General features: G+C 33.1%; 3 non-coding genes across 3 annotated transcripts; 1 reads left to right on the top strand and 2 right to left on the bottom strand.

Annotated features, from left to right (window-relative positions):
- Positions 1 to 4,069: 4,069 nt before the first annotated feature.
- TRNAF-GAA (transfer RNA phenylalanine (anticodon GAA)) lies at positions 4,070 to 4,142 on the bottom strand. Its single transcript has one exon. It is a non-coding gene; the product is annotated as a tRNA-Phe (tRNA).
- Positions 4,143 to 5,742: 1,600 nt separating this feature from the next.
- TRNAT-UGU (transfer RNA threonine (anticodon UGU)) lies at positions 5,743 to 5,815 on the top strand. Its single transcript has one exon. It is a non-coding gene; the product is annotated as a tRNA-Thr (tRNA).
- A 1,260-nt stretch (positions 5,816 to 7,075) lies between these two features.
- On the bottom strand, positions 7,076 to 7,162 carry TRNAS-GGA (transfer RNA serine (anticodon GGA)). The gene has a single exon. It is a non-coding gene; the product is annotated as a tRNA-Ser (tRNA).
- Positions 7,163 to 10,000: the final 2,838 nt, after the last annotated feature.

Raw genomic sequence — 10,000 nt, 5'->3', positions numbered from 1 at the left:
TTTTCATGGAAAAAAGAATTACAATTAAAAAATGAAATAAATATAGAGTCGGATGGAAAAGATAGAAAATCACTAGAACAAAGTTGAGTAGAAAAACTTATTAGATACCATTGCTTCTGTGGTATCTAATAAGTTCTACCTACTATTGGATTTGAACCAATGACTCCCGCCGTATGAAAGCGATACTCTAACCACTGAGTTAAGTAGGTCATTTATCATCACAAAGAAAAAAAAATGAGCCCTATCACATCGATAGATTATAAATCGAATATTATTGATAAGCAATACCAATCAAACAAATCAACAAAATAGATTATAGAATATTCATCTTGACAAGAAATTATCTACATGATAAGATATGTATCACAAGGGCTATAGCTCAGTTGGTAGAGCACCTCGTTTACACGCGCGCCAATGTTTTTCAGAGAAGTACATCATGTAATCAAAAAAGTTGATCTTATTGAGAAATCGATGTCTTACTCTATTACTTTTAGGGAACAAAACAAGAGAACAGTAGCCTGACAAAAAGTTCGGTCCGAATCGAGTGCCCCATTTAGGCACTAAAAAAATCCATCATTGATTTGAGATATTGATAAGGTGAATACCCAGTCTATTCAATGCTAGGCATAATGAGTATCAGGACCTCAAAAAAAATGATCTTTCGTCCTATCTTATGAACAACTTTAAGGTGTATGAAGTTTCATATTTTATTCTTTAAGCAGAAGCAGGACGATAGAGATTCCATTTAACTTAAGTTGATCTAGGTCAGAAGCATACCTACGTCAGGATAACCCCTTCTTTGAAAAACTTTGGTAGTGCTCCGAGATTCGAATCAAAATAATGAATCAGAGCACATGGAACCATCTCCCTTTCTTTCTGTCAAGAAAAAATATGGTAGACTAACTTATTTATAACAGTTAATGAAAGAGCCCAATGCAAAAAAATGCATGTTGGGTCTTTGAAACAGTTCAAATCATTTTGATAATAATAAGTTTGATCTGTTTTACCGAGAAGGTCTACGGTTCGAGTCCGTATAGCCCTATATTATTAATAATTCAAAAATAGAATCGTTTTCCTTTCCTCATTATTGTTTGTATTGTTTGTAATTGGCCACTTGATTTGGTTCATCATTAATGTCTTATCTTTGTAGATGAATTACATATGAAAATTTTCCTATTTTCCCATACAAAATCAAGAAATTAGTAATACTTCTTTTCTTTGGGATACCTACCCAATTCTAGTAAATTTTTGGAGTCAAAATCATGACATGAAACCGGTTAAAAACTCCACCATAACCCAATGCAAATCGAATGCACTAGTAAATCACATGGATCTAGGAACGACTTACTGTATTTTATTTGTGGACAAGCTAGAGTTTGAGAAACGAAGATCTTTGGTAACTTTCATTGTAAACATTCTCAAATAGGCTTTTCTGTTGGTATACCTTATCTAGTAAAGCACAAAACTAAAGTAGTCGTCTTCTCTTTCCTTCTTCAATCACTAAAAGTTCCTAAATGGAAATTCCGACTATATGTATCCTCTCTATATAAATATATAATATTTAATATATATTTATTATGGATATAATAGATATTATATAAATAGGATTATAGTGGATGAATCTTCAAACGAGACATGTACCGATCGACTAATCCGGTATATTTTCCACATTGATAGGAGTACGTTTATGTTTCTGCTTTACGAATATGATATTTTCTGGGTATTTCTAATAATATCAAGTCTTATTCCTATTTTGGCATTTCTAATTTCTGGAGTTTTAGCCCCTCTTAGCAAAGAGCCAGAGAAACTTTCGAGTTATGAATCGGGAATAGAACCAATGGGCGATGCTTGGGTACAATTTAGAATCCGTTATTATATGTTTGCTCTAGTTTTTGTTGTTTTTGATGTTGAAACAGTTTTTCTTTATCCGTGGGCAATGAGTTTTGATGTATTAGGGGTATCCGTCTTTATAGAAGCTTTAATTTTCGTGCTTATCCTAATTGTCGGTTTAGTTTATGCATGGCGAAAAGGAGCATTGGAATGGTCTTAGTTTTTGAATATTCAGACAATTAAAAAAAACATTGAGACAGTTATGAATTCCATCGAGTTTCCCTTACTTGATCGAACAACCCAAACTTCAGTTATTTCAACTACATCAAATGATCTTTCAAATTGGTCAAGACTCTCCAGTTTATGGCCGCTTCTCTATGGTACCAGTTGTTGCTTCATTGAATTCGCTTCATTAATAGGTTCACGATTCGACTTTGATCGTTATGGACTGGTACCAAGATCTAGTCCTAGACAGGCAGACTTAATTTTAACAGCGGGTACGGTAACAATGAAAATGGCTCCTTCTTTAGTAAGATTATATGAGCAAATGCCTGAACCAAAATATGTTATTGCTATGGGAGCATGTACAATTACAGGAGGGATGTTCAGTACCGATTCTTATAGTACTGTTCGGGGAGTCGATAAGTTAATTCCTGTCGATGTGTATTTGCCGGGTTGTCCGCCTAAACCCGAGGCTGTTATAGATGCTATAACAAAACTTCGTAAGAAAATATCTCGAGAAATCTATGAAGATCGAATTAAGTCTCAAGAGGAAAATCGGTGTTTTACTACCAATCACAAATTTCATGTTGGCCCAAGTACTAATACTGGAAATTACGATCAAGGATTACTCTATCAACCATCATCTACTTCAGAGATCATCCCTCCTGAAACTTTTTTCAAATACAAAAGTGCAGTCTCTTCCTACGAATTAGTAAATTAGGCCGTATACTTTTTTTGTACAGAATAACAAAGCAAAGAACGAGTGAATCTTCATCAATTTTTCATTGTAAATGGGAAATACTTATACAAATAAAAATAAAAAAATGGGGGGGGGAGAAGATGCAGGGTAATTTGTCTTCTTGGCTAGTCAAACATGGACTGGTTCATAGATCTTTGGGTTTCGATTACCAAGGAATAGAGACTTTACAAATAAAGCCCGAGGAATGGCATTCCATTGCAGTCATTTTATATGTATATGGTTACAATTATCTACGTTCCCAATGTGCTTATGATGTAGCACCAGGCGGACTGTTAGCTAGTGTGTATCATCTTACGAGAATCGAGTATGGTATAGATCAACCGGAAGAGGTATGCATAAAAGTATTTGCCGCAAGGATAAATCCTAAAATTCCGTCTGTTTTCTGGGTTTGGAAAAGTGCGGATTTTCCAGAAAGGGAATCTTATGATATGTTGGGAATTTCTTATGATAATCATCCACGTCTAAAGCGTATCTTAATGCCTGAAAGTTGGGTAGGATGGCCCTTACGTAAGGATTATATTGCCCCCAATTTTTATGAAATACAAGATGCTCATTAAATAATACGAAACTAATCTTCACTTCGACAACTCAAGATATTCAAATACATTTTTACGTTCTCTTATAGATATAGCATAGTAATTGAAGTCTCATTCATCTTATTATTATTGATTAAAAAAAATACAATTAGAGATTTGGTGAGATTATCCAATTTGTAAGATACTTATTTTGGATGAGCCACAAGCTAATAGGATGAACTAAATGAGTTCTGCATTATGAACTATGTATCACGCATATGACTTATAGATGTGCTTTAAAAAGTCACATAGGGTGAAATGAAGAAATATAATATGAAAAGAGAATCGGATTCTATTTGTACTGTATCTGAGATGAATCTTGGCCATTCCCGCCTTTCAACTCCCCTAGACTAGACTTTTGGGTCTTATAAGGAACTAATTGAAACTTTCAAATATGTATAAAATAGGAATTGAACGCCAGGAGACAGAGTATGAACAAATAAAAAAGAAGAGGAAACAAAAGAAAATTCTTTTCTTTTACATATCTATATACATCCTTTACATATTTCTATAAATATCCTCTTTATCTTTACTTGTCTATTTTCGACATCTATAAATAGAGTAAAAAATATATATAGTTTAGTTAAAGGGTAGATTTCCAGACATCATCATGTATCAGTATTTTTCATGATCTATATTATTAATGAATCCGTAGAATAGATACTCATACAAATTCATGATGTGCCAAGAACCAGATTTGAACTGGTGACACGAGGATTTTCAGTCCTCTGCTCTACCAACTGAGCTATCCCGGCCATTTCCGACACATTATCCTTATTTTAATAGATGACTTTGGTCTATGTCAATTGTAAATAAGAAAAAAGGTATTCCAAAGTCTTCTTTTTGAAGATATACGAAATTTCAGGGCTTGGATAAGCCTTTCGAAGTTTCAGTACAGTAGACAGTTAATCATTCAAATTTCACAGATTACTTGCGCAAGGATGTTCGTTTGTACGTCTATCATATAGAATATATACCACAAGCCTTGTGATAAGAAATCAAATTTCCGCTCAAATACGCTTGTGAAAGAGTCGAATGAATGAGAAACATAACAAAGTCTGAATTGCTAATGAACGGATAAATAATTAAAGAGGCCAACGGGCCTTTTTAGGGTTTTGGGGATAGAGGGACTTGAACCCTCACGATTTTAAAAGTCGACGGATTTTCCTCTTACTATAAATTTCATTTTTGTCGTTATTGACATGTAGAATGGGACTCTATCTTTATTCTATTCGATCTGATTAATCAATTCTTCAAAAGATCTATCAGACTATGATGGAGTAAATGATTTGATCAATGAATATTCGATTATTTTTTCAACTTGTAGATCTTGGAATCGATTCATAACAATTCGTTCATTTTTATATATAATTTTATATATATATATAAATATAAATATAAAAAATTATAGAAATATAAAAAATAGAGATTCGAGTTGTCATTAATCAATATAGTATTTCAGTACGTAATACGTTTATCTTTCATCGTTTCTGGAGTTTCGATGGAAGGATTCATTCCTTTACTAACGCAACGTCGTCAACTCCATTTGTTAGAACAGCTTCCATTGAGTCTCTGCACCTACCCTTTTTTTTCGGAAAAAAGGATTTGGCTCAGGATTGCCCATTTTTAATTCCAGGTTTCTCTGAATTTGAAAGTTATCACTTAGTAGGTTTCCATACCAAGGCTCAATCTAATTAAGTCCGTAGCGTCTACCGATTTCGCCATATCCCCCTCTTTTAAGATTAGTATCGCATTATGATGTCCTTCCCCGTTTTCTTTCATTTGTATTATACTGGAACCACTCAAGTCATTAGAATACCGATTCCTCTATTGAAAAGTGTTTCCTCCTATTGGATTTCTTGTCTATCTTCTTTCATCTCTCTCTTCTCTATCGGAGACCCATATTTGTTCCGATCCAAAATGATTCTATCATTTCTGTATCTGCAATTCAATATATATCAATATAGATAGATATATGAACATATATTTGCCCCTCTTTCTATTATTTTTTTAGTAAAAAATTTAATACTTAAACGGTCGATTCCCTTGTTCGTCTTATCTTCCACCTTTCAGAATGAAAACATAGAAACGCTTCATTATCATCTCAATTGCATTAAATGCAATTAAGATTAACACATTAATTATTGATACACATCCATTTGATAAATAGATCAAAATTTTCTATCGCTATATTCTATTAATCGTTATATTAATTATTATGTTCTATAATAGAACAATTCCAATATTGAATATTTATTTGAAATGAAATTAGATTCTATATTCATATTAATTAGGAATAGCTAAGATCCCAGTAATTTAGTAAATTACTATGCATGTAACATTTCTGTTATGTGAGCCCGCTTAGCTCAGAGGTTAGAGCATCGCATTTGTAATGCGATGGTCATCGGTTCGATTCCGATAGCCGGCTTTTCTCTATTGATTTTATTTTTGACATAATTGATAAATCAAATAAATAAAGAAACGACTTCTTACCCTTTTTCAAAGGTCACCGATCTATGATGTCGTAGGAACTTACTTACCTTTATGACTAAAGGAGGGGTTCTATTTCTGTAGAACAAATCAAGAAAGGAACTCTTACTTTTTTATATCATTTACATATACAATAGGATCCGGATATTGATCCAAGTTATCTAATTATTCTTTGTTTTGTAGTACAATACTTTACTGGATTTCACTTCATTTATAATATTTATCATTTAGTTTTCATTTAAGTTTATGAAATTTAAATAAAATAAAATGTTTATGAAATTTAAATAAAATAAAATAAGGAGTCTTTATGTCGCGTTACAGAGGGCCTCGTTTCAAAAAAATACGCCGTCTGGGGGCTTTACCGGGACTAACTAGTAAAAGGCCCAAAACCGGAAACGATCTTAAAAACCAATCGCGTTCCGGTAAAAAATCTCAATATCGTATTCGTTTAGAAGAAAAACAAAAATTGCGTTTTCATTATGGTCTTACAGAACGACAATTACTTAAATACGTTCGTATCGCCGGAAAAGCCAAAGGATCAACGGGTCAAGTTTTACTACAATTACTTGAAATGCGTTTGGATAACATCCTTTTTCGATTGGGTATGGCTTCGACTATTCCTCAAGCCCGACAATTAGTTAATCATAGACATATTTTAGTTAATGGTTCTATAGTGGATATACCAAGTTATCGGTGCAAACCCCGAGATATTATTACAGCAAAAGATGAAAAAAAATCGAGAACACTGATTCAAAATTATCTTGATTCATCCCCCCCTCAGGAATTGCCAAAACATTTGACTCTTCAGCCATTGCAATATAAAGGATTAGTCAATCAAATAATAGATAGTAAATGGGTCAGTTTAAAAATAAATGAATTGCTCGTTGTAGAATATTATTCTCGTCAGACTTAAACCTAACTAAAAAACAAGGGTTCGGACAATTTCGTCCTCCCCTTCGCCGAAGTCTAAGTAAAGAGACCGAAGGAAAGTAAGGTTTTGATCCGGAAATTTTTCTATCATTCATCTATCATTGATCGGTAGGGGGATTTTCATCTCTTGTGCATTCTTTCCAGTCTTTTCGTTTCCGTACCACAAAAATTCGAAATAAAGAATCCATAAAGGTCTAACCGTTGGAATAATAGTATCGATTGTTATTTGATTTGATACATTGTGGTCAGTAACATTGTTGAATTAGTACGGAAAGAGAGGGATTCGAACCCTCGGTAAACAAAAGCCTACATAGCAGTTCCAATGCTACGCCTTCAACCACTCGGCCATCTCTCCTACAGAATGATTATGGCCCAGAAACCGAGTTAATAGTGAGTCATTAATATTCAATTTTTTTTTTGATAGGCACGTCCAACCAATTCTAACTATACAAATAATTTTTTTTTAACTATGTTTAATGGATACTTTTAGCTCATGATTCTATTTAGTTTTTTAAACTATGATTCCTTTTTTCTAAAAATTCGACTTTTACAGTTTTCGATTTTTCACCAACAACTGTTTATCCCATACATATATCTAGTCACAAGTTATGAATCATAGAATGATTATTCGATTCTTTTTGCTCTTTTTTGTATCATAATTCAATCAAAAAACTTCTAGAATTACCCCAGTCAGATAAATAAAATTCTTTTTTTCTTCAACTTCGCTGAAATCAGAATAGTTCTCTTCATTCTGATCCTACTACATTTGGATGAAATTTAACCGGATTGAAATATTTCTTCTCTTTTATTGATTCCTGTGAAATCAAAAAGAAACAATTTTAATATCGAGTGGGATTTTTTAATGAATCCGTTTTTATGTTATTTCGTACTATGCAATTCCTTTGTTTGTGGGATCATTTTCTCACGAGAGGTAATTAAAAGAAATTATAGAATGGGGTTGTTACCGATGCCTAGATCTGGTGGGATAAATGGAAATTTTATCGATAAGACCTTTTCAATTGTAGCCAATATCTTATTACGAATAATTCCGACAACTTCCGGGGAAAAAGAGGCATTCACCTATTACAGAGATGGTGCGATTTGATTTTTTTTTTTTTCAATTTTCTTTACCGCTCTCCGTCTTAGTAGAAAGACACAGTATTCGGGATAGAAAGAAAACAATAATTGAAATAAATCTACGCTTCTTGGAGGTGCAATTTGAAAATCAAAAAATTCCTTCTGTCGTGTATCCCCGATTAATGTAACCTTAGATGCTAGAATTGTCGATTCTAGTATTAAGCGAAAGGTGTAACCTATGGATTAAGTCAACCCTACTCCACTAGTAAAAATATTCACTAGTAAAAATAGGTAGCAGAGGGGAAGAAGCACTACACCTAGGAATCAACAACACGAAAACTTTGTTATAAATTATACCTTTTCCTTATCGGGATCGGAACTTAGAAAAATGGTTGGGACAACAAACATCCATCTCGTTTGTATTTTGGATACCTGTATAACCATCGAAGACTGTTGAAGTGACTAATTCCTGGAAATTTAGAGGCGTTGAGGACAAAGAAATTGTTAGAGTTACCATTTTTATTTTTATCTAGTAAACCATGCTTGATGTTAAGAAAAGATCTTTTACAGGAAGGTTGGCTAGAGATTTTTTGTAAAAACGCTAGTCCCATGAGTTCATAATGAGAGTATTTCAATGTTTTTTGATTTCATGTATTATTCTCATCTCATTATGCGCATCAGATAAAGGGGGAGCCGTATGAGATGAAAATCTCACGTACGGTTCTGGAACGGAGATTCTTTCAATGGAATAACGAACGACCGTAACGGATGTCGGCTCAATCCGAAGGAAATTATGCGGAAGCTCTACAGAATTATTATGAAGCTATGCGACTAGAAATCGATCCCTATGATCGAAGTTATATACTCTATAACATAGGTCTTATCCACACAAGGAACGGAGAACATACAAAAGCTTTGGAATATTATTTTCGGGCACTAGAACGAAACCCGTTCTTACCACAAGCTTTTAATAATATGGCTGTGATCTGTCATTACGTGCGACTATCTCCACTATAGAAAGAAAAAAAAGAGAAAATTCGCTAATAAATACTAAAAAAAATAGGCTTTCTACATATGTATTGTCCAAACTAACGATTTGTATCAGCTGTAGCAAAGAAAGAAACTTCATAGAAGCAGAAATATGAAGAAATAGGTATGCCTAGATACTTTATTCTATGGATAAAGGATCTAATTGATAGAAGAAGCACCGTAAAGATCAATTAGTCAGGTTTTTGGCCGATACAATAAAAACTGCTTACTTATATCATGATATAAGATCAAAATGAAGGAATCCACTTATGTAATAGGGTGGATCCCCTACAATATTGAGCAGCGGTGTAGCATCAGATCCCAAAGACAGTAAGTCTTTTCTTTCTTATGAAGGAAAGTCTTTTTCAAGGATTCTATATAAATTTCTAGATGAAACCGAGATAGTTATCTTTCAGAAAATTGTAACGATAGTGGGTGGAATGCCTATGCTTTATTCTTCTGAAGGTGGGAGAAAAGATAAAACTTATTTAATTATTCAGCAAAATTGAAGTTTGAAACTTATATAATTAACCGCTTTTGCTTAACTCGAGAAAAAAAAATGGGCTAGATCTATGAAAAATTTCATTCAATTAGATTAGATATGATAAATTTTTTTAAATATGGGACAGCAAAAGAATTGACTGTTGAGCCGTATGAGGTAGGAAACTCTCAAGTACGGTTCTAAGGGAAGGAATTTACCTGCCTATTCCGACCGGGGAGAACAGGCCATTCGACAGGGAGATTCTGAAATTGCGGAGGCTTGGTTCAATCAAGCCGCTGAGTATTGGAAACAAGCTATAGCGCTTACTCCCGGTAATTATATTGAAGCCCAAAATTGGTTGAAGATCACAAGGCGTTTCAAATAAGAAAACTCTATTTTTTTTTTTTTCTTTATTTTTTTTTATTTCTTTATTTTAAATATTAACTGCTATGCTATTATTAAACTTTTCTTTTGATAAATATTTTCAAATATAAATGAATTTTTTATATTTTGTATAAATATATAGCTATTATATTTAGCTAGTATTAGTTAGAAATTTGGATATTTTTATATTTGTTATAATTCTTTGTTGTCCGCATCAGGCAA

Source organism: Cucumis melo, unplaced genomic scaffold, assembly GCF_025177605.1.
Source record: "Cucumis melo cultivar AY unplaced genomic scaffold, USDA_Cmelo_AY_1.0 utg000334l, whole genome shotgun sequence".
In the NCBI taxonomy this organism is placed as follows: Eukaryota; Viridiplantae; Streptophyta; class Magnoliopsida; order Cucurbitales; family Cucurbitaceae; genus Cucumis; species Cucumis melo.
This window is presented reverse-complemented; position numbering and strand designations above follow the sequence as displayed.